Source organism: Onychostruthus taczanowskii, unplaced genomic scaffold (genome assembly GCF_017590055.1).
Source record: "Onychostruthus taczanowskii isolate IOZ18803 unplaced genomic scaffold, ASM1759005v1 scaffold152, whole genome shotgun sequence".
Classification (NCBI taxonomy): domain Eukaryota; kingdom Metazoa; phylum Chordata; class Aves; order Passeriformes; family Passeridae; genus Onychostruthus; species Onychostruthus taczanowskii.
Window position 1 is genome coordinate 624,010 of NW_024498708.1, and position 9,756 is coordinate 633,765.

Consider the following 9,756-nt stretch of genomic DNA (forward strand, 5'->3'; position numbering starts at 1 on the left):
CCCATGCTCAGTACCAGGATGCCTTTAGGCCTTTTCCACTGTGAACCCATTTCATTTCCCACTGAATGGTGTTTTCCAGCCCCCAAATCATTTTGTGTTAAATATTCCCAGTTCCAGGCTAGTTAAATGGCAGCAGATATCCATAGATCAGTCTGTTTCATCCCTACAGCCTGGTGATTACATGGAAGATGGATGGGCTGGGTAATATCCACAGAGCAGCTATTAGGCTGTCTGGGGCTGCTCCAGGTCCTTTGGCTGGAATAATGAGGTTAATCACACAAACTCCTTTCCCCATGATTGCATTGGTGGCTTAGGCTCCCCCCTCACCTCCAGCACAGCAGCACAAGCACAGCAGAGACTCCCCTGGGTGTGGCATGGGGGAGATCCAGGCTCTGGGCTTGTCCTGCTATTGGGAAACAGAATGATTTCAGCTTCCAGACATGGATTTAAGGATGGAAACTGGTTGAGCCATTGCCCAGAATCCCACAGTCAATCTCTGGTCTACGTCAGCAGGGTTTCCCTTCCCGATCCATGACAGGAGCTGCAGCCCTAGAAAGCTCATGGCAGAGTAAACCTTAGGCACAATCGAGTGCTTATGGAGATTTCCATGACATAAAAGCAACTTGAAGGGACCAGAGCAGTACCAGGACCTGATGGCACCATGGGGAAGAAGGGCAGATCACAATCGAGATGCACAGAATCCTTTTTCCCACCACTGAAGCCAAGTGCTCCTGATCCCTGGCTAACAGGGTGTCATGGCTTATCCTCTGAGCATGGAGGTTGGATGAGATGACCTTTGAAGGTCCTTTCCAACCCAAAACCATTCTGTGATTGTGTGATTAGATTGCAGAGCCTTGCAAATAACTCTGGAATTTGTCCTCTCTCCCATGTGAGAAGGGATGGAGGTGCTTCAGAGAAGCAGCTCCCTGACCTACCTTCCTTCACCAGAGAGCAGGATGTTCTCTGGAACTGCTGCCCCTGGAGCACACACAGGATTCAGCTGGGGAGGCAGTTCAGAGCCCTGGGAAGGGCTGGGATGCAACAGGATCCAGCGCTGGCTCAGCATGTTGGCAGCATGACATAAATCATCTCCTGCCCTTGCTGATCTGTGTGCTGGGAGTGCAGGACACACGTTCCCTGTTTTTGTACCAGCTGATAATATAGCCCTGGTCTCTGCCTGGAGACACTGACAGATTGGAGACTCGTTTTGTCCTGACCTCCTTGCACGTGGAGGAGCTGAAGATTCAGCCCTGGTGGAAGGCACTCTGACATAATTTGTCCAAGGACAAGGACACAGCCCTCCTCTTTCAAGAAATTTTCCTTTGCTAAGGCATATTTTAGATCCTTTACCCAGCATCTAAGGACGCCAGGACCTTAGAGCATCGCTCAGAGGGTCGACTAGGCTCCCATTTAAACCCCAGCAGCCCAGAGTGGCTTTTATGCTCATCCTTGTATCCTTCTGGTGCAGAAGAGCAAAATGAACTTGTAGAGGACACCCTGGCCGCCTTGTCCATGGGGGGAAAAGAGACATCTTGGCAAAGCCACAATTGACTCAATTTTGAACCTGTACAAGGTGCTGAGTAGGTGATGTTATCAGAGCTGGCACTGTCTGGGCTGGATTAGCTGTCAGAAAGATAAGCCAGCACTAGTAACCCCAGGAATGGAGGAGAACCACAAATAACCTTCCTGGAGACCCTGGGGAGTGTCCCGAGCAGCCGCTGCACTCCCAGTCTGAGCTGCCTCGCCACCCGCTCCCCTTCCGGGGCCACACAGCTAATTTTAGGCTAAAGGCCTTTTATTGGCTGACAAGCCTCTGGAATGCTCTAGGCACTCTATAAGAACTGAGTTGCTCCCTGTGGCTCCCTGGAATTAAGTATCTGGGAGGTTTTGAGGGTGGCAGAAGTGACAGCTTCCCATGAAGCAGCCATAGCTCCTGCGATCTGCCCTTGGAAGTGCCAGGGAAAGTATCTCCTGGACCAGAACTTCTCAAAGGGCATTTCTGTGCCTCACTCAACCTGTTTTGGCACCTTTAGCTTCAGGGGAGCCTCTCACCTGATGCTCAATGCATCACCCCCACTGACTAGATGGCCCCAATTATTAAAAAGTCTAAATTTCCATGTGATTTATTAAAAGAAAAAAAAAAGGCACTTTGGGGGTTTTGCCCTCTTAAGTTGGGTGTCTTTGGGTCACTTTGGGACTTTATTTCCTGACTTTCCTGTATGAATGAACAGTGACCATTGCTGCAGGGTCAGGAGATGGAGCGTGAACACAGACCAGTATTTTGGGACTCAGAGTAAACCTCTGTGCCAAGAAAGCAAATAGAGCCAGTTCCTTCCTTTGTGGGGAGACTTCACAGACACAGGACAGCTCTCATAGCAGCAGCAAGCTTTCAAAGGCAAGCAGCTCACTCAGCCTTAGATGGACAAATTCTGCTCAATGCCTTTGCACAGCACACCCTCCAGCCAGAGGCAGCTCTGGGCAGACCAGAGAACTGATGTGCCAAACTAGAGCCAAACCTTGTCAAATTAATTAATTTAGATGCTTATTCTCGAGTTAATTGGAATGTGGAGGCTTTCGCTGTGTTGAGTCATCCTGTGTAGCAACAAAATCCAAGTAGGAAAAGACCCATGAGGCCATGTTCCTGCTCTGGAGTGGATGTGGTTGTGTTGGAAAGCTCCTGGGCTGGGCTGACAGACTGAGCCTGGCAGAGCTGACTGAGCTTTCATCTGCTCACAGGTAGAAGTGCTGCCAATGCACCTTCCTCTGGCACAGGAACAGAGGTGGCTCCAGCTGCTTCCCATTCCCTTCCTGCACGGCAGGTGTAACCCTGCCATTTTCTGTGTGGCTGCTCTTTGAGCTGATAATTGGCAAAACAAAAGTAGCAAGATTGATAACGGGATTGAATTAGATGCTGAGGCTGAAGCTGCTTATCCCAGCTTTGCTCCAGGGTCCCAAAACCCTGGAGCCTGTCAGCTAGTGCAGCAGGCAGGAAAAATCAGGGGAGAAGAATGGGAGGGAAGAATGAGCTGCAGCAGACATCTGTCAGTGCAGCCGAGAGGGCTCTGCTGTCAGATGGAATTGCAGTGCTGGGAGGTTCTGGGATGGTGTTCCATTGCCCAGTTCAGCACAGCTAATGCCAGGTGACTGGGATATGTAAGGACTGTCCTTGCCCAGTGCATATCCCAGCCATGGCAGGGATTGGTGACCTCACACAGCCTGGAGCTTGCCCTGAATAGCTGGGAAATCAGGCCTTCCTGCAGCCCTGCACCAGCATGCACAGAGTCTAGTGAAAATCATTTCTGCCAGCAGGAATTCCCTGCTAGCCTGAGGTCAAACAGAAGCCTGGATGTAGGGGATGCCTACATCCCAGACAGCTTGAGACCTGCACAGGGGATTTGGAGTCAGGCAGCAAGGAGGAGAGATTGGCAAGAGAGAGGTGCTGCTGTTCAGTGAGATAGGAAAGGAAGAAAAGCAGGATTCCTCTCCTCTCCTCTCCTCTCCTCTCCTCTCCTCTGTGCAGTGCAATGCTCCCTGTGCCTGCAGGGACCATGAGCTGCCATGCACAAACTTCCCATTCACACACAGTGCCACCACAACACATCCAAGGACATATAAGGAAAGGTGAAATAGATCCCTGTGCAAACTGGATCCCTTTCAGCAGAGCAGTTTTGTGATTTCCTCTTTCCCCTGTAAGAAATTGCAGCCCTTTGGTTGGACCTTACTCAGTCCAAAGAAGGAAAAAATCCTAACTGAGCAATGATGGAATAAAATATGCATGAGGAATACAGTTAGGAAACTGCTAAAACCTTAAACTCCCTGGGATAAAGCATTATATATATATTAATAATCTCTGGGCTTTTCATAGACTGAGGGACTTTATAGAACAAGAGGGTAAACCCAAAGACATCCTAAATAAATGACTGGCCTTTGTCCCCAGCTGAAGCACTGAGGACCTATAGGATCATAGCTAACATGTGCCTGGATAAAAACATTTGAAAAAGGATTTTTACCTATGTGACCAAATTATTTTGTGACTGCATCTGTTAAACAAGGTACTCACACCACTTCCCACACCACCTGCACATTGGTGGAAAGTTTTTGGCCTCATCAAATGTCAGGAGATTATCTGTGACAGTACTGTACAGAGGAGATGTGACCCAAACACACAAAGAATATGGGCTGAGAAGTCACGAACTGCCAGTCACTTTTTGGCTGTATGTGCAATCCCTTTGTACCAGCAGCATCCACAGCAGCAGTGAATGCTTTCCAAGGGCCATTTCAGGAACACGAAGCAGCCTCTCTCCTCTGACAGTGGCTGAGTCCAGTGTGAGGCTGCCTCACCATGAAAGCAGATGGAACTGGGGCCTTGTAGGAGCTCTGCAGGGAGACTTCCCCTCTGGAGTTCCGTTCCCCCAGGCTGCCAGTCTCCATCACACTGAACGGCTGCTCCCAGTGCCAGCCACCACCACCTCCAACACATCCACCGCCTGCCTTCCCTCCATTCCCAGCACAATGGCTCAAGCTGGCTGGTGCCTTGGCACCAACCCATCCTCTAATTAACGTACAAGAGAAGGAAGGGGTAATCTTGAAAGAAATCCCACCAACAGCTCTCACAGAAAAGCTCCAGACCAACCTGAGCAATTGCCTGATTCAAGTCCTCTTCATCCCCTTCCCTGCATGGTCCTGCTTGGCTTGCCAAGTCCTGAAAACACCAGGTCACTTCATCTCTGCCCTTTGTGCCAGTGCAGAGATGTCTTTTATAGAATTCTGCATTGCATTTGGAATTTTATTTCATTTTTATTTTGCTGCTTTTTGTTGTCTGTGTTGAGGCCCTGTGCGTCATCTCTTCTCAGTTTTATTTGATTGCCTTTTGGAGATGAGGAGATTAATATTTCATCAAACATACAGGGAATAAATAACCAGATTTGAAAGACATCCAGAACCTTTCCTGCCTTGATGGGCATTTGCAGACCTGAGGAGGGGGGAGGTATTTTTATCACAAGCTATTTCTGAGGACATCACAATCCCTGCCACAATCTCTGCAGGACATTTCCACTACCCATGACATGTCCATGTCCATGATGCTGTGGGGTTATGCTGAAAGGTGTGAGTTCAACACTCTGGAGATGCCCATTCCTCTGTGGGACAGAGGGAGGGCTCAGCCTGGACAAAAGGAGGCCCATGGGGGACCTTCTGGCTCTCCACACATCTGACAGGAGGGGGCAGCTGCTGGGGTCAGGCTCTTCTCCCAGGGAACAAGAGACAGGATAAGAGAAAATGGCCTCAAGCTCTGCTAGGGGAGGTTCAGGTTTGACATCAGGAGGAATTTTCTCATGGAAAGAGCTATTAAGCATTGCAAGGGACTGCCCAGGGAAGTTTGGAGTCCCTGTCCCTGGAGGTGTCCAAGGAACACCAGGACATGGCACTCAGTGCTCTGGGCTTGGTAACAAGGTGAGGATGGGGCACAGGTTGGACTCCATGGTCTGGGAGGTATTTTCCAATCTTATGATTCCATGATCCATGCAAGAGCCTCTGTACACCCTTGTACATCCATGGAACTCATGTACATCTGTACAACAGCCAATGCAGCAGAATCGTGATGGGGCCTGTGCTGCCAGACCCAGCCACAAAGGGCTCAAAGCTGACAGGGTTGTGCATCTCTCTGTCACACAGTTTGTGAAGACAGAGACACTTTCCGCTGGTGCTTTGGTGGGATCAGTTTCCAGAATAAAACCATGGAGTTTTTCCCAACCACAAACCACTGTGATCTGTTTGATGGGAAATGCCAGCTGCTGATTGGGAAATTTCAGTTGACTTTGCTTTGAATGAGAAAAATAATAATTATGACTTTTATTATGATCAGTTTAGCATTCTGCCTTGAGGTTTAATTAGCTGAAGAACAAAAGCTTTTGTGTTTCTGTTCTATTCAAAATTGACACATCCTTCCAAAAGCAATTTGAAAAACATGGCAAACACTTTTAAGAAATTTGGGAAGCAAATGAGAAATTCAATTAGATCCCAGATCTTTGTGGGTTTCCTTGAGTTGGCTTGTTTTAGTTTGCAGTTGCCATGTTTTTGTAAATGTGGGATCTCCTATGAATGCACACAGTGTGGGAAGAAGAAATGGCAGGAGGGAATTATCTGTGTAAATGAAGGAATCAGTCACTTGCTGCACTGAGCAATGAATCAGAGTAAACCCAGCTCCATGTGTCTGAGTTTTCCTTCTCCCAGCAGGACACTAGTTTGTCTTCCTGCATGGACAACTTCTGCATCTCCAGCAGAGTTTGATGGGACTAACAGGGATCTGAAGTGTCCAGAGGCCACCTAATCATTTTGTAAGGCCTTCAAGACCAGGAAAATCTGCCAGCACAGCTCTAAGGTAATACTCACTAAATGAGCTTGGTAACAATCTTTGGTTTCCTTCCTGCAATGTTTCCAGTGGGGCTGTGACTTCAGCTTTCCTGCTCTTTATCTCAGACCAGCTGTGAGACTTGCAGGGGTGAAGCAGGTAATACAGAGTGGTCAAATACAACAGGGATACCCACATTTGAGGCATGATTATACTATGTGGTGAGCAGGAATGAGGGAAACTGGTCCCAGCAGCCACTTTCTTTTGTCAGGCAGAGTTTGAGAGCGTGTTCCCCTCAGTGCAGATCTAGGAGGAGAGAAAAGGACACAGGACAGAAAATCTGGAAACTAATTTTAAAAGCAGGGCAAAAAACAAGTCTCCTGGGAGAAACTTAATGTGTTGGGTTGGATTTTTTCTCAGCCTGCAGTTGCTAACACAGCCCCACGTGCTGACAGCCTGTCCTCCCCCGAGCAGCGCCCGAGCATTCCCAGCTCCACTCGACCTCCTGGGAAAGAAACAATCCCAACACACAGGTGAGGAAATCGAGGCACACTGCTGATCTCAGCTGGGATTTCAGCTGAAAAACCAAACCTCACCCTTCCACCAACCTGACCTAAATGTCCAGGAAACTGAGGATTATTTTCTCCTACAGATGTCCCAGCTGGAAGCAAAGCCCTGCTACCAGTGCTCCATGTGAGAAGCAGGGATGCATTTCCCTGCACCCTTTCAGTCCCATCCCTATAGTGCAGGAAGGACACACAGAGTTTTCCCAAGCCAGGGGAGGGCTGGCTGCAGGGACAGGGTAGGAGCAGGGCAGTGGTGTAAGTCCCACAAACAGCCCCAAAGTGCAGCTGTAATGGAGCTTCTCAGTCACAGGACCGTCAAACCACATGCAGTTACATAAAATAATTTACCAAAGGCAGATAAGTTAGACTAAACCTTTCCCCTCCCTCCTTCCTGGAGATCCGATATTTCTCTTCATTGTCTCCATCCTAATACCCATGTCCCACGTTTGTCTCTGCGCCGCACCGAGAAGTTTGAGATTAACCATGACAAATGGACTGATTTCCATGTCTTAGGGACTGTTCTGTTTTTTCTTTGCCGCATCTGACAAGTTGCATTTTACTATAAATCCCCTCAATTAGGTGCTTCAAACAGCACTGCAGCCTTTTCCTGATATATGGGGAAGGAATTATCTTCATGTCCCTGGCAACCAATTCCTTCACTAAAAATGCTTAGTATTCACTTCTGCCTTCCCTGCATCACCTCACACTTAGGGTGACACACCTGAGCACACCTGCTCACACCTGAGCACACCTGCTCACACCTGAGCAGAGCATGGCCATCCCACACGTCCTACTTGGTGGCTGTGGGCAGGCTGTGATGGTGAAAGACAATCCTTGGTCTTTGTGTGGGAATGAGGTCTCTGATACTTCCCATTGCAAGGTCCCTTCTGTCCCCTGGGTGCACAAATCCCTGATCAGCCCCCAAAACCGAAGTTGTTTTGTGACCAGGAGCCATGCCCTAGACCTGCAATGGTAGAAGGTGTCCCATGGCAGGGGGTTGGGAATGCATGATCTTCCAATTCAAACCATTCCATGATCCTATGATGCACTCAGCTGAATCCAGGATGCTCAAAGTTATTGGGAGCAAGCTTTCTCAAGCCATTTTTAGAAAATTCTGCATTTTCCATGGGCTGATTGAAGTGAGAGGTAACACAAGCGTGGCTCTGGAGCCTGTCTCATTCCATACTTGTCACTGGAGGGATGTTAAGAGACCTCAGAAACAAAAAGTTTCCTGAATTTACCAGAGCTTTATATATTTTCCGATTTCTTTGCCAAAGCAGTGACACAATTAATTTAACCCAGCTAATGCCAGAAGATTTATGTCTGTGTTGTTTATTCCCCTTAATTACTGGTCTGGGAACATTTACCCTTTGGGGGCCAGGATGGGTCACTGGGTGCCCCCACATGCTGGGGCACAGCCCTGGCCAGTCCTTGTGCCTTGGTCCTGCAGCTCAGGAAGGACCTTGATCCCCTCCTGCCCTCTCAGGTGCTCCAGAGACAAAGAGCAGCTCAGTGAAGATGGATGGAGGCTGTAGCCATGAATTCATCAAGGAACACTGCCCTCCTATTGATCCATTTGCAACCTGCTGTGGTCTGCAGCCATTCCCAGAGGCAGAGGCTGCAGCTGGGAGTGCGACCCAGCACCCCATGAGAGGCTGGTGGTGGATGAAGCATCATCAGCTAAGGGAAATATCACACCCCTGCATGGTGGTCCCATGGCAATGTTTTCCAGCATTCCCCCTCCCAGCAGTATCTCATGGATCCTTATTTCTTCAAGGAAAGAAGGAAGCACAGCATGTTGTCTTGCTATCTGCTCCAGGTCACCTCAGGCTGATAGAGCTTGGCTCACTCCCAGGATAGGCACAGCACCCGCAGCTGGGGCACCCCCTAAACCTCAGTGAGTACAGAAGGCATGCTCTGAAACTGCCCTGGCATGGGGGAGCAGGTTTAACCCAGCCACAAATTCATCCAACTCAGGGATGGACCCAGTCCTGACTATGGCAACCCCAACAGACAGGGGTGTGTGGAATCCTTCCCCAGGAGACCAGGGAACGGCTGCCAGGGGACTGCAGAAGCTGAGACACAGAGGTATGACAGGAGACCCTTTAAAGCCTGAGGGTTATGCTAGAGAAGAAGGGAAATGTCATTATCCAAGACCTCAGGAGCATCATCTAGGCTCTCCCACACCACTGTCCCTCACCCTCCCCAGGACACTTGTCTTCCCCCTTCTCTATCAGTTCAAGCCCCCCCTGCTCCTGCCCCATCACCTCTGCCCCTCCCAGCCTACGGGACAAAGCGCCGTGTCAGCAGCACTCCACCTCCTCCGGGTGCGCCCTTACGATCAAACACCCCCGCACTGCCCTCTGTGTCAAAGACCTGAATCCACCTGCCCCACATCCCCGTCCTTCCCTCAGGAGCATCTCCCTCACAAGGCAGGGCTGAAACCCCTTCCACCCCATCCCTGTGGAAGAGAAAAGGGGCTCTGCCCTCCCTTCGTGTTCACCATCCGTTTTGCAAAGGGGCTGCAAAGGCTGACGGGGGAAACCTGGGGGTAACTGGGAAACTTGTCCCAGTTCCTCCGGCACAGCCCTGGAGCGAAATGCCCAAATGCATAACACCCACTCATCCCCTCATCCCCGGCAAATCGCATCCCCAAACCTTTTGCAGACACCAGGGAAGCCCCTAGGCTCCGCAGGAGAGACCGCACAGCGTCTGCACGATGGGAGTGAGAGGGGTGGAGAGAGAAACCCCCCTCCAAGGAGAGCCGGGAGGGCGGTCCCTGGGCCGGTGGGAAGTTTCTGCTGCTGAAGATGCTGAGGGAGGGAAGGAGAAAGGGGGGGG